Raw genomic sequence first — 26,553 nt, 5'->3', positions numbered from 1 at the left:
TCTACTTGACGAATATTCCTACCAAATTTCAAGTCTCTACGCCTTATGGTTCCCGAGATATCGTGATGAGTGAATACATAGGTGGAAATCTCAATATATAGACAGATAAACAACAAAAAGTCAACGTAACCGAAACGGCGTTAACAGTGACAACGGCACCCAAACAAATGCATTGTACAATTCACCTGTTAGTTCAATAGGTCAATGTTACAAGCACACAAGGAGTTTAGTGAAACAGACTTTTGTGGTTGGTGAATAGCACGCAGCTACGAGCTATTGTGGACGCGGACAAAGGGATATGCGCGATTCAATCGCACGGATGCTGGCTGCGTCTTCGTCGAAATTGAGAGTGCTGAATGTGTTTGTGATTGGTGCAAACCTATTCAAGTGTTATTGTATCGGTTTTTAAGCTATAATGGTTCTGAACACAATTAACAGATTGGTTATGGATAATGAGAGTGCGGGTCACCTGATGTTAAGTGATCACCGCCGCCCACATTCTCTTGCAATACAAGAGGAATCACAGGAGCGTTGTGAGCCTTTAAGGAAGGTGTACCCGCTCTTTTTCAAGATACTCATGTCATATCGACGCGGAAACAACCGCACTAGAAAGATCATTCCACAGCTTGGTAGCACGTAGAAGAAAGTTCCTTGAAACCGCACTGTGAAGGAACGCCACAAATCCAGATGGTGGGGATGATATTCTAATTTGTGGCGTTTCGTGTGAAGGTGGGATACGGTGGAAGGAATCAGGTCTAACAGCTCTCCTGAGATTTAACAGCATATTAAGCACTAGCTGACCCGGCAAACGTTGTTTTGCCATATAAAGTATAATTCACGCGATAGTTTTATAAGTAATAAAATATTGCCTATATTATAGCCTGTACATCATTTTGTTCTATTGTCAATAGTTTTTGCAGCGCACGCAAAAATAGGTTTTCGATTTTACACCTTGTGTTACAAAATAGCAATTTTATTACGGATCCCTAATTTTGAAAAAAAAAACATAGCATATAGCCTTCCTCGATAAATGGACTACCCAACACTGAATCATTCAAATCGGACCAGTAGTACCAGAGATTAGCGCGTTCAAACAAACAAACAAACACTGCAGCTTTATATATTAGTATAGATGATTGAATTATAAGTTTGAAATAACTTAGAAATATCCGGGAAACTTTATAAACCAATTAATCAATATTAACTATAATAGTGTTATAAAATAGTACGGTTTATATTGTGTTGTAAGCCGGAATTTGGTGTTTTATTCATACAACCCACGAGGAACCATTTGCAGCAATTTTTCCAAACAAACATTGTAGACTGGTTGTACCTAAATCAACAAAAAAAAATTTCAATTATGTGGACGTATCAATATTCTCTGTATCTTTCTGTTTTGCTTTTCATAGTTTTATTTTTATAAGTGCTAGACTAGTTAAAACAGTACTTAATACGGCCTTTTTATTATATTCAATAGGTAAACAGTAGCCTTATCTTTTATATTTATATAGTGAAAATGGTCTTTGTTTGAGGCTCCTTCACGCCTAAACCACTGATCGTTTCAACATAAAACTAGCGTAACCATTCGATGTGAAATTTATCCTACATGGATAAAATATATTCGCCCAGCGGAGCGGGCGGGAACGGCTACCATTATTATAACTTCAAAACCAGGAAATGGATTAAAATATCAATCTCATTACGCCAAGTAGAATTGCGATTGAATTATAAGTCAGCTGTTAATTGACTCGAGTAGATTTTTTCCCCAATCGAGAGTTACATCGTCCAGCGTGACATCTCCGTCTCTTTCGATAATAGATAGTAATCCCTTCATACATTACTCTAACTTGTGAACATAATATCGGATATAAAAAATACACCCGATGATCTGAGAATAATCACTTTAAAAAAAATGGTTATTAAAGAAATAGATCGGACAGCAATGATCTTTGGTGGCAGCAGAAGAAGAGAAAGAAATTAAATTTTCTGATATGTTATGTGATAGTATTACCCATAGACCTATCAGCGTATAGAAGAACACATGTGCAAGAGGGAAGAAAATGTCAAACGTTAGCGAACTATTGTGATTGTAACCGATTTTGACTGACAATTCGTAAACAATCAGCTTGTCAATCAGAACTCATTAGTATTTGAATATTAAACAACTGGCCAATGCTAAATTGACAAATCAAAATTGGTCACGCACATAGACTTACAATGCACTAGAGTATAGAAAAACACATGTGCAAGAGAAAAGAACATCTCTAACAGTGATACAGGAAGATAGAAAAGGAAAGTGAATCTATTGTTACTATAACCAAATTTGATTAACAAGTTGTAAACGTTTGAAGTCATTTACTTAGTATTTTAGATATTAAACTAACTAACCACCACCTAACAGACACATAGACAAAACAACTTAAAAAAAATATTCTAAGTCTATGGCATTTTAAAAGGCATAAAAGGCATTTATTTTCTCAAAATTGATTCCTTTAGAATTCTTTTTGATGTCATTTCTTATACTACTGCCGCTTCGGAAACAAATGGCGCTCTGAGAGAGAAGAAGCGGCGCAAGAAACTCTCCCAGCATTCTTTTTTTTTGCGCTCTTTTCAATAAAAATATACAATATTGTACAGTCGCTATAAAATAATCACAATCTAGTCCCAGGCTGTCCGATGGATCGGCAAACCTCGATTTTCAGTGACAATAGAACTTATTTTATCCGATATATATAATAGTATTAATGAGATGGTTAAGAAAAAATTGATCTCAAAATTCAATTTCACTAAAACCGAACTATCGAGAGAACGCTAGTCATTTTAATTTATATCTAAGAGGAAGGGACGTTTATAGTATAGTTTGTCGCTCTTTCCGGACTCTTGCCGCACTACTACGGAACCTCAGCCAGTGTTTTCAACTTACCTGAATATACTCAGCTGACTTTAAATTACAATTGTAAAACAATTTTGATACTAGTATTTTGCTATTCAGAAGATTGCTAAAGATATATACACCCATACCTTAAGATGAAATTATAACTTACATTTTGGTTGTAACAATATAATGTATTTAAGGTGAAGTAATTTTATGTAATCTCGGACTTATTGGGCCAACTTGGTTTGTTAATTATAATGCAAATCTACTCGAATGTGTCATTACTTTCTGATCTTATTCACATTTCTCATTAAAAACATACACACGAGAGCATAATAATTAATAAGTAACAGTTATAATTCGAATCGCCATTCTTTACGCATCTATAAGGTTACGGTTCATACCTACTTAATATTATAATCTTCTTCACAAATGGATGTACAAAGTCACTGGAGTTTTAGAAAAAATATATTACATAATAAATCATTATAACATATCTGCACATACAGAGCACCCCACATTAATGTTATCATAAAATTCGTTCCAAATCTAAATAAATTATACAGACAAATACTAACAAGCAAACGTAGATAAAACATTTTCACTACAAAAATATTCTTGGCATGGTAGCACCTGTTCAAACAAATAAAGTACTAAGATTTGTTTCCGACAGTATACGACCTCAGCTCACCCACAGTTCGGTTGCAGCGAAAAATGAACGCATTCGTAGCAAACTAAACGAGTAATGTCTACGGTTATTATTATAATAGAATGCGACAGAAACGTGAATACAAATTCGCGGAGCTCGCAATTTTACGCATATACGTTACTTTTGTCTCCGAATAAATGAAAAGATGGACATTTTCTGCCCCTTTTAAATTATTTTCTTAACAATTATTTAGAGAATAAAGCCGCTTTTTCAATATCGTTTGTTATAGTTTTATTACGGAATATAAAATCGTATGAATAAAGAGCTTTATATTCAAAGGAGTCATTTCAACGCGGATACAGTTCTGTTCAAATGGATTAAGAATAATTAGTCGATTTGTCATGTTAATGTCACATGCCATCACGTACCGATCGCCTTCACAAAAAATACCTCCAGTTGAGTTGATCATTAAACCGAATGGATGCTTTACCTTTAAGTTTATAACTACATACTTAGTATGTATATAAAGTATATATAAATTCAGTTTGCCACAGTTTTATTATTTTAGCTTCAATACAAATTTGCTGCAATTGAAAATACAAAAGTTGGGTGTTACTAAAATTTTGTTATTGCACAGGAAACTTGTAAAACTTCGCAGCGTACTTGTGAAGTTTAATAAAGTTTTATTATAATGTAAGACAAAGTCTTTAAAAAAACATACACCAAAGAGTACCTAACTAAAACAGTTTCAGATTATTTTCAATAATTCTATTTATATCGTTATATATAGAAAATTATATGTAAATTGTTTGCTAAAACTATACCTGCTCGATAGACTTATAAATTAAAATTGCACTTAGTAAAGTAGTGAGCGTGTTTATCCTACTGAAAAAATATAATTGATACATTTCTGACCTAAATTGATTATGGTAACTGATTAATTTAAAACATATAGCAAAAAGTCCTAGTTTTAGAGACGGTGTTAAGTTTAAAAACGTTACTTTACGTAAACATCTGAAGTTAAAAGCCGCAAACAGAACCACCCACAATCCGTCGGGGTCCGTTCGGTTTGTCATCATGATTAATACTGACTTTCAACTCATTAGCTGAAGGGCTTAGCCGTCCCGAGGTACTTAATCACTCGAACAAAGCACTACCTACTCGCGAGCAGCCGAAAGCATCATTCTTCGTCACGAATGTATTTCTATTGTGTGTGGTACAAGTGATAGCGGTTTAACTTCACTGTAGACTAAACAAGTAAAATCCAAACTATAATATCTATGTCTGGCTGGTTAAATGTAAATAGTTTATTTCAAAATAAAATTATTTTTTTTAAACCCAAAAAATGTAAACAAACTGTGGTGCCAAATTAAATATAAAAATTAATTTGTAATACTAGCACAAAGTATAACTATTGCTGTCAGTTAATAATTTCTGTTATACTAATCATATCAAAATATTGCACAAAATTAACATAGCGTAGTAGTTGGTTTTTTCTAAGTGTTTTGTATTAAATTTTTTAGTGCGAATATGGATAGTGCATTTCATGTTAATTAAATTATTAAAACTTTCGTGAGTCATTATTAAATTATCTGTTAATACGGCTTTACTTACGTTTTTGTCGGTGTCGGTACCGACTAGTTTCGGACCATTCGGAGGTCCTTCATCAGGGTGAGTGTGGTGGGTTCGTGGTAATAATGAAGAATTAATTATTTTTAAAGTGAAACTTTTATTACATCGTCTCAAACTTTTTCGCCTGTGTGTTGCATGTCACGTGACGTTCGGGGGTGTATAGACTATTACTCATTTGTGCCAGTGCTTCACGATATTTAGTTTGATTTTGTCTGTGTTTAATGTAAATGTTGCATTAAGATTTCAATTTTCCAAGTATGAAATTAAGATTGATAAAGGGATTTTTATATCCTTAATGCAATATTATTCCAAAAATTATTAGTTAAATGTCTATAATGTGAAAAAAAGATTCACTTTTACCGCGGTTTCATAAAACCACACAATTATTTTTCTTCTTTTAATTGCTTGTATACGTGTTACGATGCCCAACTTCCGGCTTCATTAGTAGATCATTGTGATGGTAACATTTTCATATGAATCCTTTAGATTGGGCTGGCCCGAAAAATACATTACATAAGAAGTTTCAGTGGTAGAATTTCGACTTTCTCATCAGTCACTAGCACCAAATTACGATATTTTGTTTATATAAATTCTCAATTGCGCTATACTTAAGCAAATATTTTGCATGAAGAAGAAAGAAAAGGAAATACTCTTTCACCTTCAAATTAATATTGGAATATTTTTAAAGTGACGTTTTTAATATACTTATTTAAAAAATTGCATCAAGATAGTATAATATAATTATCCCAGTATCGGGGTAGTTATTAATCTTCTGAGTAAGTTGTCATTTCGCGTTATTACTACCACGTTTATTTTTCATAATTATTAATTAAATGTTGACGCTTATAACTTGGGTCGCATCATTAGAGTCGAAGAATCGCAGGCATATGAACTTTTTCTGCTACGAATGTGACGAGCTGCAATGATTTCTATGGCTGAACTCGGTGCGACTGCGGGATTTACTGTGGAATCATCTTCATTTATAAGGTGTTGACGGAGACTAATAACATGGCTTACCCAACAATATGACAAGGAAAAGTGACTCAACAGCCTTTATTACTGCATTAAACAAACTTAGCGAACCACAGGTGTCGCGGTAACTTCGTTCATTATAATCTAAAGACTAAAATACAACTATAAAGGAAAAACTAGTGGGAGGCTCCTTTGCACAGGATGCCGGCTACATTATGGGTACCACAACGGCGCCTATTCCTGCCGTGAAGCAGTAATGTGTAATCATAACTGTGTTTCGGTCTGAAGGGCGCCGTAGCTAGTGAAATTACTGGGCAAATGAGACTTGAAATATTATGTCTCACGGTGACGAGCATATTTTTGAGTCTTTCAAGAATTCTCGGGCGTAACAATTACTATGAGCTGAACGTGCTCGTCTGGTCACTTATTTTCATTAAAAAAATATATGATTGTTTGTTTAGAATGCATAAAATGCATTAATTTTCTCAAAATTGACTACTTCCGCTTCGGAAACAAATAGCGCTCTGAGAGAGGACTAGCGGCGCAAGAAACTCTCCCAGTATTCGGATGGATAACCTAAAAACACAATCAATTTTAAAACTTCTTTCACTTATAGGTCGTTCACCTACATATTCAGCGAGTAGCATGGTCTGTATTTAACGTTGTAGTTATGCGCCTGGTTCGATCCTCGACAGGTACGTTCCGACGTGTTCGGTTTTCAAACTTATATATACGATGACGATCAGCAACACTCTCGTGATTCCTATAATGGTTCAACACCATACGGGCCGCAGTGATCACAAACCATTGGTGACCCGTATGTGTTCTCGTTTTCCTCCACTTCTATAAAAAAACCATGAAAAATCAAACAATAATGTAACTGATATTAAACAAAGTTGCTTCCCGCTGTATGTCGCTATGTATGCTAAGTTCCTTTGCCGTTATTTCAGATAGAAGAACACAAAAACATTAGAACCCATCACAGTAAACCGTACGTATATGTAGTACGGCTGTTTAATTACCATAATTAATAAGCGGCGGCGGTGACGGATACAGAAATGAGGATTGATGCGGGTAACATATCAACGCCATTACGTCGGAGGTGACGTCTATCGTATATTTTTTAAATGACTACCATTAGCTCGGATTTACAGTGATACATGCTATCAATCATAGGGTGTAAGCCACACTGCTTTTTTTAGCCGTTACGAATCAAACTGATAAAGGATTTATTTTGATTGAGTACTTTGACTGATTTGACTTTGTGGATCATTTCTTGAGTTATCAATGTATTAATTTATCTGTATGCCGTCAACGAAAGAGCAGTTTTAATCATAGGCTTACAATAACTTAGCGTAAAGACAAACATAGTGCATGAGAGAAGAACATCTCTATCAGAGATACAGCAAGATAGGAAAGGAAAGTGAATCTATTGTTATTTTGATTGACAAGTCTTATACAGTCAGCCACGTTTGGTATTATTAGCCCACACACAAAACATAAACTGAAATACAAATACATGAGCAGACAATCAGTTCTAAAAATTATAATATTGGTGCCTGTATTCTATATAATTAGGTAGGTGCAATCATTTATATGATGAATATGGATGTTTGTTTCCGAGTCATGGATGTTTAAATGTATTTATGTATGTTTATATGAATTTATGTATGTGTATGTAAGTATGTTGTATTAAATATATCATTGTCTTGTAACCCATAACACAGGCTATATATGCTTAACTTGGGGCAAGATAATTTGTGTGAAAAGTGTGTCAATATTATTATTATTATTATTACTATTATATTATATAAAGTGTTTTGAATATTAAACCACTAGCTAACCCACACATTGATAAATCAAAATTAGCCACGGACTATCGGGCTGTCAGCTCGTCTATACGATAAATATTGTAAGTCTATGGTTTAAAGTTATGAGGTTATCAAGTACAAGTAACAATTTTAGTGCTAGCTCCATTCTGTTCCTTTTGTCGATCTTTGATGCACGTAATTATTTCTAATAAACCGAAAATGTACTACTTAATACAACGAGAGGGCGGTTGATTATCAATCTGTCTGTATCATTACGATTTAATAACTTTATTTCTCAAAAGAATATTATAAAATTCACTTTAGAGACAATATATTCTAATTACTATATAATATTATGTGAGAAATTAGCATATAACGATACCTTTATGTCGATTACTTTTCTCACTCAAATATAAGTATTAACAAAGAAAAAATTAACAAAGTAAGTAAAGTGAAAAAAAATCAGTTATCTAGATGAAACCTTTAAATAGAAATAACTGTACAAATTATAATCTCAAACAATACATTATATACAATTATTATGAAAGTGATTTATGCTATAGTAACCTTCTGGAATTAATAATACCAATTTTAATTTGTACCAAAATATATGACGACAATCGAACCTGCGCCTCACGGGTTATGTTCGAGCGCATTTACCAACTAAGCCAACAGCATGATTCGTAAATCTTGGTATATTTGTTCAACTATCCATCTCTTCAAAAATCATCCATAAAATTTGGAACAAATATAAATTTGTACACTAAGAATTTAAAATCATTGAAGACAACTAACATACAATAATAATATATTCGATAGTGAGGCAGCTCGGTATAATCAATAAGGCAATTAAGGACCACAGTCGGCGGTGGCCGGAGTGTTCTTGAGAGCACGCGTGCCGCCCGCCCTACGGCCTACCGCTAATTGTGCTTACTTTTATCGCTTATTAGTACATTTTATACGCTCTTGCACGCGCTATCCACCCGCTTGAGAAGGATTTATAAGTATACGTGTGAATTGCATCTGTGTTTATTTAGCCTTTCGCGCTCTACTGCTCCATATGTAATAACTAGAGTCCGGATTATGCATATTGCATATGCTTTTGCATATTTAGTACCTTTTCAGATATAGTTGCATATTTTAGAAAAAAAAATTATGCATATTTACGCTCGATCTCGCTCATCGTTAGATGCTTTTCATAGCAAGCCCAAACATTGCACTCAACCTTAATTTCTGCCCAGTAACCTCAGTAGACGTAGAACGCTCCTTTTCCGCTAACACAAATTTATTAAGCGATCGTAGACACAATTTGTCTACAGAACATTTAGAACAGTACTTAGTAGTACATATTTTATAGGTAAATCTTAAATTTCATTGTTACCTAAGTAGGTATATCTTGCGGTAGTTTTTTTTTTCACAAATTTATAAAATAAAATAAAATATTTAAAAATATGACTCTTTATTTTTTCCTGTTTAATTGTATTTCATATTTTGGACCTTTTTATGGATTTTCGTTCATATTTTAGCTCTTTTACTTGCATATTTGCATGCATATTTTGGGGATTTTTTGTAGCATATAATCCGGACTTTAGTAATAACATAGTACGATAGCTTTCAGATACATTCACTGAAATTAACTTATCTATAAGCATTCTTTTCATTCATAGAAACACATTTACGCGCGTAAAATTCGCGAGCTATAATCAACAGAATTGAATCTTAGAGGGATCGGTTTGCGATGGGTTAAAAGTAGCACAAATACTTTCATATCAAACTATATTCTGTTTTAGTTTGAGGGACAAAGGGTTTTCAGGGAACTTTTTTTGACGTGTACCTAAACGAAACTGGGGTATCAGATACAATGCGCGGTGTTGTCAGGTTGAAACGAGATGAGCTACATCCAAAACACGCGTATGATATTTATAGCTTCAAAGTTCGTCGTAATCCAATCTATATACATAAAAATGAATTGCTGTTCGTTAGTCTCGCTAAAACTCGAGAACGGCTGGACCGATTTGGCTAATTTTGGTCCTGAATTATTTGTGGAAGTCCAGAGAAGGTTTAAAAGGTGAATAAATAGGAAAATGCTGCTAAATTAAATATGAACAACAAATTTGTTTTTCCTTTGATGTGTCCATACATAATTTCTATGAGAGAATTTATTGACGCACGGTTTGACAGTTCTGCTGTGAAACAATTTCATTACGACAGCAGGGTGCATATTTTACGAAGTAATTTTTGATGTAATGATATATTATTGACAAATTCATATAAAAACATTATGAGTATCTTGCTTCAGTAAAGCTCAACCTTTTTCGAAGTGATGGTAAATGTAAATTGGAAAAGAAAACTTTTGACAGTCATAAGTGTCATTTCCTTGACCTGCATGAATATAGTGATTCTACTTTGAATTGATTTTAAAACTTTTGCCAACATTGCTTAACTAAATATATATTTTTTTTATGGAATAGGAGGACAAACGAGCGTACGGGTCCCCTGGTGTTAAGTGATCACCGCCGTCCACATTCTCTTGCACAACAGAGGAATCACAGGAGCGCCGGCCATTAAGAAAGGTGTACGCGTTTTATCTGAAGGTACCTTGTCGGTAGATGTCGTATTAGTGTTTAGAAGTACCCGTAGCTATTTATATTATTTATACCCCGAAATTATTAAAATCAATTCAAGTTTAACCAAGTTATCAATCATCTAAAAACTTATATTTGAAGTGAATGAACCGTCTTGAAGGCGTCACGCGATATAAGTAACGTTCTTTGTTCACTGTAATTTCCGTTAACTATTAATCACCTCACCTCAATTTTGATATCAACAATATTTGAATGATTATTGGAGGTAAACAAAAACCTGACAATTCCATAATTGCTTCACATGTAATTCCGCAAAGATATTTAATTACTCTTATATTTGTATTGGGATACTGTAAAATAATTAGTATATCTTTTTTTTAAAGATTCTAAAAGTGTATTTTTTTATTTATTTATTTATTTTTTATGAAAATATCGGACGAGACGAGCAGAGCGTTCAGCTGATGATAGTCGATACGCCCTGCCCATTACAATGCAGTGCCTCTCAAGATTCTTGAATAACCGAAAAAAAACACTGAGCGGCACTATAATTGCGCTCGTCACCTTGAGACATAAGATAATGTCTCATTTGCCCAGTAATTTCACTAGCTACGGCCCCCTCAGACCAAAACACAGAAATGTTTACACATTACTGCTTCATGGCAGAAATCGGCGCCGTTGTGGAACCCATAAGCTAGCCGGCATCCTGTGCAAAGGAGCCTCCCACTGGTGGATAAAGAAAAAAAGTTTTAATTTTGTAATAACTTTACTTCCGTTTATTAATAACACATAATAAGTTGTAATAAATTAATTAATTGCAACAGCAGCAACTTACACTGAATGTTGCTTTCATCTGTTATTCTGTTATTGGTACTCAAGTTACTTCATTTCTAAGATTGTTTATGTATTTGTTACGTGTGTGTACAGTGGGAGGCTCCGGATGCCAGCTAGATTATGGGTAACACAACGGCGCCTATTTGTGCTGTGAAGCAGTAATGTGTAAACATTATTCTGTTAAACGATTTGAAGGGAGCCGTAGCCAGTGAAATTACTGGGCAAATGAGACTTAACACCTTATGTCTCAAGGTGACGAGCGCAATTGAAATGCCACTCAGAATTTTTGGGTTTTTCAAGAATCCTGAGCGGCATCCTGCATTGTAATGCGCAGGGCGTATCAATTACCATCAGCTGAACGTCCAGCTCGTCTCGTTCATTATTGTCATAAAAAAACTTCGATATCATTCTCACCATCTGGATGGAGCAGCGTTTCTCTTCAGCGTAGTTTTCAAGGAACTTTCTGCCACGATATGGGTACATTCAAAAAATTCGCTTACACCTCCCTTATTTTTATAAAAAAAAACTGTGGACATATCTTAAAGAATAAATAAATATATAAGATGAGCGGCTCGGGCAGGGTAGCGAGGGGATAAGGAGGCGTAACGGAAGCACATTACTCGCGTGGTAGCAGTGGCAGGAAACCTATAATATATTGTCGAGCACGGACACTGACCAGTATAAGAAGCAAATAATATTATTTTTGCTTCTATTGGGTCTTTCATCGGTGTTTTTTATTATTATTCTTTATTAGTGTGAGTTAGTTCAAATTATACACTTAAATTAATACCGTAAACCGCAATTTACTACAGAGGAGGGTATTTTTAACCAAACATATTACCTATAAACGACGAACCATATAGCCCAGTGATTAGTGACCTTGCCTTCTGAGCTAGAGATCCCGGGTTCGAATCCTGGTAGGTGCATACTTTTGTTTGATGAAGATGGATCTTTCCAAGTCATGGATTTTTATATCTATTTATGTTACAATAAGTATATTATACTAAAAATAATTTCGTTGTCTTGTACCTACAGTACAGGCTCTGTCTAGTTTGGGGCAAGATAATATAATATGAAAAAATGTGTCAGTATTATATTAAGTCATCTCATCACTTTTAGAAAAATAAATTATTTAAGTACTTAAATAAGACATTCTATAATAATAAAACAAATAAACATGTAACGACTAATAAAATAAAATAGAGACAGGGCAAATACTCTGTCCAATATTTGTTTATTTATTTATTTGTCAAGTACAACCACATAACACATAATATTCTTACAATCTAGTCTTATTTCCTACTAGGTATCGTGTCTGATATGTATAACAATTACGGTGTACATAAATTTGTCAAATAACTTTAAGATAATAATAATATTAAATGATTTTAGATTTTTAAAACTAATTAATAACAATAATATAACAAAATTTTTAAATGCTCCCAAATCTTTTTCATATAACTATATAAAGAGTCATGAAACACGTCCAACTCGATGCGACCATTTTTTAAATTATCTCATCAAGAATGCGCTTAACCGAATTTGTTAAACGCTTCTCAGATTAAGGCCCACAGTGCTGACGACTATGTAGTAGACATTATGAGTACAGGTAGTGCTCCCCTGAACACCAAAACTGGCATAACCTCACAGGTCTCATGGTGTTGGTCACTATAGCCGGCGCACCCCGCGTTCCCCGCTCAGTTGCAGCTCAAGCACGTAGTGCGAGAGTGGACTCGACAGCGAACTCATCTATCACCCTAATGAAGGACCTAATCCAATAGAACGTGAGTAAAGTTGTTTTAAACATATAATTACAATCCTAAATCCACTAAAACTGCTTATTCTACAAAAATAATTATTTTTTTTTTATTAGCAAAATAATTCCTATTCTATTTGATATGGAAAATAATCAATTTGGACTTTGAAGACAATAATGTCATATAAACAACTGTAATGATATCCTTAACGTTTGTTATGGTCATCCTCAATCCATTAGAGCGGCTCGTAGTCTAATATGTGGACGTCATTAGACGGAGCCAGCGATGGACCGCGACATTTATTTTACGGCATCCGGCTATAAAAGTGATCCACTGCCTGCATTCTGCACTAGTTCGGGACTCAGATCTAGATATACTAGATGTGCTTACATAATACGACTAGAAAGGATTTTTGACGATCGATTTAGACCTTATCCAGGCAAAAGATATTGTCCGTTAAAATTAAATTAAAATGAAACTTGAATGCTTTTTAATATTATACATTCAGAACTCGGTTCTGTCGATGACACGTTTGACATTGGATTAGATTTTTGTTGCCTTTCTTGCTTTGGGGATTTATCGCCACGATTTTATTTTTTTTTATATAAGAGGGGGCAATTGGGCAAGAGGCTCGCAGGATGCGGAGTGGTACCCGCTCAGGTGTCAAGAGATGTGTATCCCCCACACATATCTTTTCTTGAAGGTCTCTATGTCGTATCGGTTCGGGAACAGCAGTAGCAGGATTTAAAAAATGTGGTGGGTATCAGAGGTGTGCTTAAAGGTGAAAACCTACCAAGATTTATAGATCATGCGGCACCTGAAAGACGCGGGTTTATACCCCGCATCGTCCATGAATATTGGTACAAATTAAATTTATATAATAAAAGACGATAAGATGAGTAAGCGTTGTGTATTTTTAAATAAAGTTTATTTTCAGCAATAGACATGTCCATAAATTATTCAACCATAAGTTTTTTACTTATGTGAATTAATATTTATTATAGTTGTTCAATGTAAGAAAAACTAAAAAAACTGGACAATTTATAATTTTCATTTCCAGTGAATCTTATCTATGGTGCGCCATAACCTCAGTCCCCACGGAAGTGATAAAGCTTTTTGGCTAAAAAAGCATTTGGGCGCCGATGGCGCGGAAGCGTATGATATTTCTTGGTGCTGATAATTCTAAGATGGACAGGTCATAGGCTTTGTTTTATCGACTGGAACAATTGTGTAATTTAGTGGCAGTATCAGACTCCTTATTATTAGATACATCTCATTTGACAAGTTTTCAAAAACGTTCAAATACGAGTAAGCAGGTTTTAAAGATATTCATTTCTGATAAACTTAACTTAGTTATTTATATGAGAACACAATAAAATCAGTTATAATTCGCCGTTCTTTACGCATCCATAAGGTTACAGTACATACCTACTTAAGATAGTCTTCTTCACAGATGGATGTACAATGTCAATGGCGTTTTACAAAAAATATAATTGCCTTTTCATGACATAAAAAACATTTTTATTGCATGAATGGAATAACATTCATCAGTTTCAAACATAACTTATAAGATTTTATCTGATAACTTAGGCTCATATCTATAGAGACATGCTCAGACTTTATTTAGTAAAAGTTGTGTGATAAAACGCGAATCACATTCTAAAATCAATGTGATGGACATAATATAAAATTTATATAGAAAGGAAAACGATATTAAATTATTTAAATGGAAAAGGCAAAAATATTTGCTCAAAATCATACAGTGCAATTAAGCTCTCAACATTCATACGTATTAAAAAAAAACTACTTACTAGATCTCGTTCATGGTTGTAGAAGATACAAGTGTGTCCCCTAGACACACATTTTACCAATTTGGAAGTCTCGTGCCAGATTTTGGCGAGACAACACCTCCTGAGGATGCCTCGTGTATAGGCGAAACACGTGTCGAAAACAGCAAAATAAAGAAATGTTCTCCACTACATTTCTTGTATTTCTTGCAAGCATGTCAGAGATAACTTTAGGACAGATCTGTGCTGGAAGCCAAACTACCACCGATGGAAAACCTTCCTTGTATTTTTATATATTCGCAATAAAAAACATAATCATTAACTTCGTCTTATTCTACTCAAATCAAAATTTATATACCAATCGCTAAACAACCTCTCTTCCGCCGACAAAATATCTAAAGACGCGATCGGACCTAAAAAATACACGAGGCACCTTTATCCTATCGAAATAAATATAAAAGATTACGAGTGCACTTAGCGTTATTAAAACCAATCGACAAATTAAAGGTCTCGGTCGAAATGTATTGACAAATGAACATCGACCGTTGTAAAAAGGAAATGAATCTGATTCACAGGAAATAGGAGATTTATTCAGTGATTCAATCGACCAGGCCATTCTGTGGGCGAGGTCGCTTCTTAAATGTTTAACTGTACTTAATATAGTTATGTTTAATTTACGATCATTTATTTTTAAAACAAATTGGGCAAAGTTTATCTAGTAGTTCTAAGGAACGTACGTTGTTTTCAGTAACGTGTGATGATGATAAAATTTGCTTTGTTAGTTTTATTGAATATTTGAATATAGAATAATAGAAAGAAAATAGAGTTTGACTTTGCGGTTTAAGTGCTAAATATGGTTTCAGATACAATACATTCTTTGATCATTAAGTGATAGTAAATTAAATAAAACTTATTGTTGACTTTGACTTGTCAATTTATTAGATGACGCAAGTCAATGTCGATATTTTTCATATGACGAGCAAGAATTGATTCGACGGCCGTTCTTGATCACAAAAGAGAAGCAATTCCTTAAATCAATGTGTGTCAATGACCTTTACACAGACATATAGTACAAAATTTTTAGACGCTACCTCTCCTCTTCGTGAGTTGTGTAAGATTTTGTTTGATACCCCCCTCTCACGTGAGATTTTTCAAAATGCATATTTTTAATGTAAATAAATTGATTTGAGCTTTATATAAGACAAAACCTGCCCTTATCGTGCAAACTATAAAACAAGACTGGACCATTTCAATATGAATTCGTTGGAGATAAGACGAAAAATAACTGATGTGTCTACTTTACATAAAATTATACATGGTTGAATCATATCCCCAGAATGTCTTATAAATGTTAATCTTACAGTCCCTAGAAATAGACCAAGATTCCCTATTAAAAATATTTTCAGCCCAACAATCAGCAGAGCTAATATAGGTAAAAACGCCCCCTTAAACAGAATTATGAGCTCTTATAACGATATCACTGCAAAAAATGGTAATATAGATATTTTTCATATGACTAATATCAATAAATTTAAGACCGACTGCATTAAAATATTAAGATCTTAGTTATGTAAGTTAAATATAAGAAATAAACTAATGTATTGTTGTATAGTTATAAATTTTATAAATCTCTTTTTTGAAGTAGTAATGTATTTAAGTCATTTAATATCATCATTTTTGCTTAACTCTTCATTTCATTAATTTTAATTGTTCAACTTTATTACTCTTTTCGCACTATTGTAAATGTTGTTAACACCTGTAAAATTCATGTCATATTGTACTATCCCTTGTGTACTTGCTAAAATTTTAATTTTATAATGATGTGTTGTTGGTGTAACTATCTAAATAAATAAAAAATAAAAAATATCATTGGATTTATTCATAAAGAGTTTTAGCGTAATTCTTTTTATTAACAAGTTATAATTTAGACTCCTCCCTGACCTCATGAATGACTCACATATTTATAAGACACCCCCTTACACACAAAAGTAAAATAATACAATATATAAAACGACATTGAAATTATAATATATAATAATATTTATATCTACTGAAACAACTTTTATCCATTTAATATACTCACTCGCTTGAAATGTGCAGAGAATATCCGGTTTCAAATCCAATCTGAAATATAAAAGAAATCAATTACTTACTACTCAAATAATTGAATCATTCACCAAAAACAAACCTTGTGAAATCCCCGTTTCTATTAGTAAATGATTTAGTTCGCGAGTCCATTCGACCCCACTTTCCCTGCAATTAGTTGCGCTATGAACAATGTTCAGTGATTTTAAAATCATCACCCCAGCGCCATCTGGCGTGCTTTGAGCTACTACTAAGTAATATTGGTAATTGCCCCACAACGGTAGCGTTCAAAAACTTTTTCAGAATTGAAATTCACCGGGCGTTTTGTTTATTATTCAAATCGACTGCCGCAGGTTCCATATTATTCACTTTCTGTACGCAGCTCGAAAAGTGTATAAAGCGCTTTACCTGTTCAGACTTACCCCTGTTTGAAGATAAATTAAACATATTGCGAGTGTTCATTGTACGAGATAGTATATTTACATAACTAAAATTAGGGTTCTCTACAGTAGCGATAGCAAGCTATAGCTTAATAACAGTTAACAAATATAAAAAATAGTTGAAAGAACCTAAATCATATCAACTTGAGAATAACGTGCAAGAAAGTTTATTGCACAGTTTTGTTTTAAGTAGCAAGTTCCACGAAGACCACGCATGCATATGATAAGGATGATATTGTAGTGTTTAATATTCTATAAGACATCTATAACTTTAAAACATGTGTATGATCATACAAACATGAACAGATCAAAGAATCTTGATGAATATACCTGAGCACTGACGCTGGGATTACTCAAATATATGAATCATTTAAAACTAATTAAAAAGTGTCATTACAAATAAGAATCGAAACCAAATTGAACGGCTCCGTAATAAATTCAGGAAGAAGGTAATATCGTTCCATAAATTCAAATTTCCTGCGAAATAATATTAAAGGCACTCAGCTTAATTTGCCAGTATTACGTACGCTCGACTGTTTATTGGCGCTGCGAAATTAATATTTCGCGCCGATATCAAAGTTCACGCTCAACTAGCCACCCCCCCCCATCGCAACTAGACTTGGCCGATTGTCCCAGGTGAGGGCCAAATGCGCTTATATTATTATTTTTCGCCTTGTACAACATAGATCAAAGGTCGTCGTGGTTACGTGGAGGCGGGGAGTGGGGCGCTACAGAGGAGACGGGGGTCGGACGGGATTATCGCGAATTATTCACGTATCATAAAGTGCAAATTACGGCAGCGTGTGTCGTGACGCTAGCAATACGGCAGATGCTCCCACGGGCTCTAAAACAATCGCCACTGGGTGCCGAGCGGAGTTTAAAATATTGGAAATCCACTTACGTATATTAAATTTTCCCGATATCCATTCACTTGCTAGATTTAATGCCAGCTCGATACATTCCGCCACGTATTTACTCAGCTCGGTTGGTTTTAGAAATATTTTTTGCTACAAATATGAATGGGAAAGATCGATGATTTTGTGAGCTATGTCGTAACCTCTGTATATGTCTGGTGTAGTGCACTTAATGTGATTTCAATGGTTCAGTTTCGAAGAGATGCACTATTTTTTTTTTATTTTTTTTTTTTTTTATTTTTTTTATTTACGTAATCAGTAACAGTACTATAAAGATTATCCAAAGTATAAATTGTAAAAAGGTAGCCCTGCAAAAAATCATGCAAGGATCTGTCCTTAAACACTCACTACCAATGATCTTTCATATTTGATATAGCCCCATTGAGTTTGTTGATGCATAGTTTTGAAATAATTCACACCTCGAGTAACGCACGCAATATATTAAATTAGATGAAGCTATTAATTAATTCTACATCACCAAACAAATAGCATTATTGGGGTTCGAGTGGAAGTATGGAGCTTCAATTTGAGCACCTATTAAATTCTGAATGCGAGGTTAATCCGCAATTACCGCCTAGTTATCGCCGGAAGACGACGGAGATAGTTAGGGCCCGGAAAATATTCCGTTCACTAATTATTCCACGTAATTAAACGCGCGCATTATCGCGACGCCGACGCCACCTGCCGGCATTGTGCCAATGTGATTTACGGCGATGCCAACGCGGTTCCGTTACGATTCTGCTCCCCGCCACTTTTTGCACCAATTAATTATCGAATATATTAATTGCTGGGAATTAATATTATGTTTATGCCGCGGTTTCATAGTGAATAGTCCTGATCGTATACGAACATGCATATTAAAACAATTAATTGATTATTTTGCTTATAATATTTACAACATTCTTTTAAATTCCCATTTACTACTCAAGTAAGTAGTTTTGTATATTATAAGCGTCTCAAATCTTTTTGAGAATTGAATATTGGGAATATGACTCAGTATACTTTATAAGCCCTATCTATAAATTATAACTATAATTATCATAAAACAGAAAGAAAAGTGTATTTAATAAATCCGTTATGTCTTCTTTGGCTATCGTACAAACAATACCAAAAAAATGTAAGCACTCAAGTTCTTAACCAAGAATTAAATTTTATATACACAAACACAGTATAAAGTATTTCATTAAAACCATGCATTCTTAAATTGCCTTCCAGTACCAAACAGTATTAATAACGAACGTAAGTAAAAGCAAAGAATATGAGATGAAAAAATAATACAACAATATGGGCCTCGGTTAATAGGAGTCCCTGGTCCACTCTTATTACGGAAGCGAGCCTCTCTAATTTGCTCCGGAGATTTCTTCTTATTTTTCCGTCGCTTCCCGGCGAAGATGGCTGTACTTCTTGAAATTAAACGTGGCTATGTGTGTCTTGTACGATTGTGTGATGTAAATGTAAGAGTTTTTATATAATTATTTTTGTTTTTGTTAATATGAAGACTGAATGCTACTTACGTACTATAATCACGATGTTAGTAAATGTTTTGCGTGGATATATGACCTAAGAAAGTAAGGAAAGTAATAGCGATTCCAGTTATAGAAAACTACAAGACATTTCGGTGATAGTAAAGAAGAAGTTTTGAATCGCAATAAAAGAAAAAAAATAGAAAGAGCTTATAAATGTATATATTATTAGTGAGACTAAAAGGAATATTTTTGTCATGGAAAAAGAGTGTTATTAAGAGACTTAACCGCCTTTTAAACTTAACCTTTTTACCTATGATTTACTATTTTTTTTTTTAAACACATGGATGACTCTTCGATATTTAGCATCCGACTAAACTATCATTGAAGTCGGATATTGGCCGTATTCTATATGTTGGTTAATTAACGAGCTTTGAGCATAAACTCCGTCATTCTGTTGATTAAAATGTTGCTTGCCACTAAAAACATCTCGTTAGTAAATAAAAGCATCGATGGCAGAAGAGGTACAACCATTGACGCTCACCACTCCCAAACATACCATTGTGTTTTCGGTTTTCCTTTTTATAATTTATTCGATGCTTTATAAGGTCGGCATTGCTATTATTCTTTTGGTGTTACATGAAATTATGGGCTTGGGTGATCACATACTATCACGCGATACGTATGTAGCATACGTCATACCTATACAGCAAATATACGGATCGTTTGTCTTTTTCTTCCAATTATAAAATTAAAAGACTGTCTGTGACCTGTGTCTATTTTAATTTTACGACCTTATTCAGTTCTAAATCATCAATTTAATGACCAGAGCAAGTAGAGCACGTATAAGGTCTAAGTCAACTCCTAAAAGACACGATATGATTGGGGGCGCTGTATTCATCTCCCAAGACAAAATTCACAAACATTCGTAGAATACCAAGCGGAGGAAGAGTTGTAAGTAATTGCATATACCATAACGGCTCCATAAAAGCTTGGTAACTATTTTAAGTAATTCTCCAACAGTAATAACTCTGCTCAGTAGGCTTTCCTTGATCAACCCAATCAAATTAAATATCACTAGAATATTTAATACAGAGTAGCGCAAAAGCGAGAAAACAAAATGATATTCATAATGTAAAATGACAGTTTCCAAATTCAAACGTATAACGTAATAATATTATTGTTTCTCTTTCATAAGAGTAGGTATTTATAGCCAGACCTTATATAATAATATATATTTTTTATGCTTTATGACAAGAAAATTGTTCCTAAATTTTATTGGTTATATCGAAAAATCATACTTAGCCATGAAATAAAATAAATAAAGAGCATGACTTAATATTGATTCAAAATAAAATGTACATACATACTTTCATTGACAGAGTTGTCAGTCACAGACATTGGCACATAACTTTATTTTTTTTTGGCATTTATCAAAATTGACATGAATTAAGATTCACGTGCGCCCACAGAGTATACCAGTACTAAATTTAAAAATATTAAATATACCACTCGTTATAACAGAACCGAGAAACACTGCAATATTAATATAATTAAGGTAATTACGTGTAATTTTCCTATTATTTGTTTAATTATTTCACTGCTTTTTTTAGTTTTAGCTTACAACCTAATATTAATCATTATTTTAAATTATCTTTAAGGCGACGTCACCAAATGGCCAGCGCTAGTTTTCAAACCAGCAAATATGCTGAGTTGGGACCACTTTCTGACGTATAGGAAATAATATACTTCAATTTTGTTTGTTTACTATACGGTACAATAAACATTCTTTCTTTCTTTCTATTAGAACTATCTTGTAATTTTAAAATAATGGATACGGTCTTATTATGATAAAATAATCTTAATATCTTAAATTAGGTGCGGCAACTAATACTACGCCCATGTGGGAATATTTAAGCCAGTCTCAAACAATGTGTGACGTTGACGTGCCACGTTAAACTTTGCTTAAAATTAAAACTAAAATGCTGAGTTGCGTAGTAGCACTTTGTTAAAATTATACCACAAGACTGGGATCACATATCATCAGTATTTTATTAATTTCAATGTAAAATAACACGAAGCGTATATTACGAAATTTGAAAGATGCCATTGGGTGTTTAGATGCAACGCACACAAGCATCTAATAGTTAGTATATTATTAAAATGGATGGTAAATTAAGCATTAAGCTTTAATCGTAATAGCAAGGTATAAAATATTATATAGCCAACAATACTGTTGATATATTTTTATAGATGCTCATTAGTAATTAAGACCGGTTGGCGAGGACGCGTGGCTAAATATTTTCTCGAGTCAAGCCCCGTCCCTCCCGCGTCTCCCCCCAGCCGTAATTAAAAGAACGGGGCTCACCAACGCTCGGGAAAATCAGAAGTTATTGTGGGCGCATATTTTCTTTACAATAATATTATTAGGGAAAAACAATATGAGTCTTCTAATAATGAAATACTGGTAGTATTTTTCCAAGATTTGTACCTCCATATAATCATATAATGAGTAGTATTGGGTGATTCAGAACAAGGGTGCCATTTGTGGGCATGAGACGAAGGCGAGGTCCTCAATACGGCCGAGTAGTTGATTCAAATATAAATATTTTTATTCAAAATAGGATTCCAAATCACTTATTGAACGTCAAAAACTGCCAACCATTCAAAATAGACTCAGACGCAGACCTGAGAAGAACGGGCGCAGGACACTCAGCGGGCTTTTTATATCAAAGTATGGATTACAATGTAATATCGTACAATAAACATTTATAATTGAAGAGCCTGAGGGTGTCCGCTCCAGTCTATAATATCATTAAGAAAATAATTTATGTTATAATAACCTTTGCCACACAAACGTTTTTTAACAATTCTTTTGAATTTCGTAACACATTTGTTTTGTACATTTTCTGGGGTCATATTGTAAAAGCATATACATCGCCCAATATAAGACGTACTAACTCGAGTAGTAGGCATATGAAGTTTATGTTTGTTCCTTGTGTTAACATTATGATTGTCACAGTTTCTATCAAATTCCTAAATGTGCTTAGGAACATATAGAACATTATCAAGAATTTGTTTTCCTCAAACAACTTAGAGATTTCTAAGTGCACTTGACATAGATCAGGTTTTAAATTGTTATTTTATTTAGAATGTCTAAAACCTCGATGTCGTTGGCGTCCCTTTCTTTTAGAAGCTGTTCGTAGTTCGTACTGACCCTTGTACTTTTTAGCTTCACAAGGGTTAGCTGGAGCTGTTGCTCAGTTTGGCGGACTTTGTTGCCTCGGGTCATGATTTTGCTTACGTATCGAGAGAGGCACGTAAACTAAAGTTATATATATATGTTAATATACAATAACACTGTTGCTTCTTTTATAGACTGAGACTCTAATAATATATTTTACTTTATTAATGAGATATTAATACTAAATTAAATGTTTTAACAATTAATTTTATTTAAATTAATTGGGGGAAGTTCAATTTCTAACTATGCTTTAGGATTGTCGCAGCAAAAAAGTGTGTTTCCTATTTATATTTTCCCCCAAATGAATCATAGAGCTTTGTATACACCTATGATGAAAACATATGTAATTTTAATTTTATCAAATATATTGTAAGTTTAAATTTGACACCACAACTTGAATTGAATGCTAGCTATTTGAACAAAAGCCTTGCAATACATTAGCGCAAAGACATATAAGTCGTGCGAGAGAGAAGAATATCTGTAATTATCTCTATAGAAGAGGTAAGTTGGACAATTATGGTCCGGCAAAATATTTAATACATATTTCTTTATTAAAAATAATAATTTTATTTATTTAGAGCTTTGGCTACGAGAGTAGTAGCTTAAACAAAACTACAATTAAAGTGTATTTAAAACATTTTTCAAATACGAAAAAATTAGAAAATTAGAAAAAAAAGCAATTAGGCGATCCATATAGCCCAGTGACTCCGGCTAGTCACTCTGCCCACTGAGCTAGATGTCCCGAATTCGTTAGGTACAAACATTTATAAGATAAATTTGGAACTTTGTTTGTGATTCATATATATTTATGTTAGTTTAAGTATGTACATAGTAGTCTTGGACCCCATAGTATAGGCTATGCCAGGGTAAGATAATTTGTGTAAAAGTGCGTTTATATTATTACTATTAAACAAAACCCTAGCATATTTACGTTGCAGCTGAACATTTAGAAATACAGCTGGTTTTGCCATGGGAAACGCTATGAGGCTTACGAGTATCAAACCCGCAAAATTGTTATTTACATGATATGTAATATGGAATGAAATGGTATATATAATATGGAAAACCATAAAACGCAGATTGTTAAAAGCTCAATAACAGTGAAATAAAATCTAACAGTTTATTTGCAAGGTGATAAGTAAAAAACATTTTAAAAGGACCTATTAACTAACTTAATGTTAACTATGAAAATATTTAAATTGCAGTACTCAGTGTTGTCAAATCAATAAATATAAACTAATGAATAATGCAAATTTCATATCAAATCTCGGATATAAGCGAATCTGTAAGGACATGCCATCGTCTAATTCATTGTTGACCCTCCAAATTTTAAAGCAAAAGCAAGCTTTTCACATCCCTGACCTTTGTGCAATAACAGAAAGTATCTCGGAGACTAAAACTAAAAATATTATCGTCCAAAGTGAAGACCGTATTGTTTACGGTTTTGAGGCATGAAAGGATACCAAAACCATCTCGCGATAACACCGGGGCTTAGTTCATCTCGCCATTTACTGGACTGAAAAAAATTCCAATGATAATTTTTGAGAAGGCTGTCAAGATCCTGTATCTCTAAATCAGTCACAAACGGCGCCCATAAAGCTGGAATATCCCACACGCTCTGAAAGGATTTCCAGAATATACAGAGACGGGCTCTAGTCTGCAACGTTTCAAAGCTGTCATGGACAAAGCGAAAGCGACCTGGAGTGAAATAAAGAGAGATACTTATGACCGATCGTGATGGAGATGCACCGAAGATGCCACTGGTTACAAGAAATTAAGACAAGATAACAATTTAGAATAAGAAAACATTGAAAAGTGTTTTGTTAATGAGGTAAAAAAACAAGGAACGTTGAGTACTCCATTACCGCGGTAAGCAGGGCGCGGCGGGTGCGAAAGCAAAGACTTAATGATACCTTGCGAAGAGATGATGTTATTTTTAAGAAAAGGCAAACGTCGGGTTGAGTGTCGCGGTTGTTTTATGTGTTGCTTTGTTCGGGATAACGAGGTCAATTCACAGGCGTCAACTGCAACAACTTCCTGAGTTTGTCATGTATGTATTTTTTTGTTACATTAGAAGGGTAAAGGGCAAGTGGCTTATTCATTTTTATTTATATATTTTTTATTTCTTTTTATGTCTTCTATTTATTGTTGTAAACAGATTTCGTTCATACCTAATGATCCTAAGTATTTTGTTTTTATCTGAATATTTTTATCTTTTACCGACCTCAAATGGAAGAAGTTAATGAAGTGATTTGGCTTGGGTTCCTAATTTGAAATGCATCCAGATTAGTTCCATTATACTTTATAAACGAGGGTGTCCTGAGGTTAATAACCTCCTCTTTTATTGAAGTCTGTTTAAAAGAATGTGTTACGTAAGACGGTAAAACAACCGAGGCTGAACACAACAAAGCATCATACAGCATTTAAAAATGCAAATTATTTAATTTAGAAATGCAATCAACCCTGATAGTGTAACTTATACCAAATACCAGATTCTAAGCTCGCTTGAACAGATGGATGTCTATCCACTCAACTTGTCTGCGTATTTTCTTTTAAAAGTAATACATTTGTACTATATATATTTGGCATAGACTCCTATGATAAAATGACTTATTTGATTATACCACATTAAGAACCCCCACCCACAGACTATTTGTTTAATTTAAACGATTTTATTAAAAAAATTAAGCCCTCTGATTATCTTGCGCCCGTTCTTATCCGGTCTGAGGCACATATTTTCAAATGGGGGTTGAATTTTTAAATAATGATATATTTCAATTTGTAACGAGTGGTGAGAAGTGGGTGACATATCTGAAAAGTAGAACACGCCATAAAACTTATCACTGGTCAAAATACCACACGGGTCACCTGCTGTTCAGCGATCACCGCCGCTCACATTATACTGCAACACCAGAGGAATCACAGGAGCATTGTTAACCTTTAAGGAAGGTGTATGTGCGTTTTTTGAATATACCCATGTTGTGGAAAAACATTTCCATGACAACCTTACTGTAAAGGAATGCTGCACATCCTGATGGTGACGAGGACATCCAAGTTCATGGCGTATCGTGCAAAGGTGCATTTTTTCAGTAGGACTCAGGTCAAACAGCTCTTCAGAACACTTCCCGTGATAAATGCGGTAGAAGACACACAAAGAAGCGACGTTTCTACGCAACGCCAAGTTATTTCGCCGTGCATTGAGAATATAAAACTTCATTACAACAGCAATACTCTCATTAAAATCACTCAAAAAACCATCAAAAGACGTCACATTTTTTGTTTCGCCACTCGAACGCAACAAGCACGCAGTGATCGGTATTACATATCGCGTTTCGACAAACGCATCTCGGTTTACTGACAAAAATAAATCAGTATAAGGTTGATCAGAAGCACCGATAACTTGTGCTACCGTTTACACGTTCTTTGTCCAACGAAATAATAAAAGACAAACAATGGAACAGAACAAGACCACGCCAACACGCCCCACTTGAATTAAAAAATATATTAC

At 34.0% G+C, this 26,553-nt stretch overlaps 1 long non-coding RNA gene across 1 annotated transcript in view; it reads right to left on the bottom strand.

The window, feature by feature from the left end:
* Positions 1-26,553, bottom strand: part of LOC126979992 (uncharacterized) — a 486,858-nt gene that overhangs the window by 269,004 nt on the left and 191,301 nt on the right. Inside the window, exon 2 of the long non-coding RNA XR_007732935.1 lies at positions 16,983-17,023. This is a non-coding gene — a long non-coding RNA (uncharacterized LOC126979992). The remainder of the gene's footprint in view (positions 1-16,982; positions 17,024-26,553) is intronic.

The sequence above is a fragment of the Leptidea sinapis genome, chromosome 4, assembly GCF_905404315.1.
Source record: "Leptidea sinapis chromosome 4, ilLepSina1.1, whole genome shotgun sequence".
In the NCBI taxonomy this organism is placed as follows: domain Eukaryota; kingdom Metazoa; phylum Arthropoda; class Insecta; order Lepidoptera; family Pieridae; genus Leptidea; species Leptidea sinapis.
This window is presented reverse-complemented; position numbering and strand designations above follow the sequence as displayed.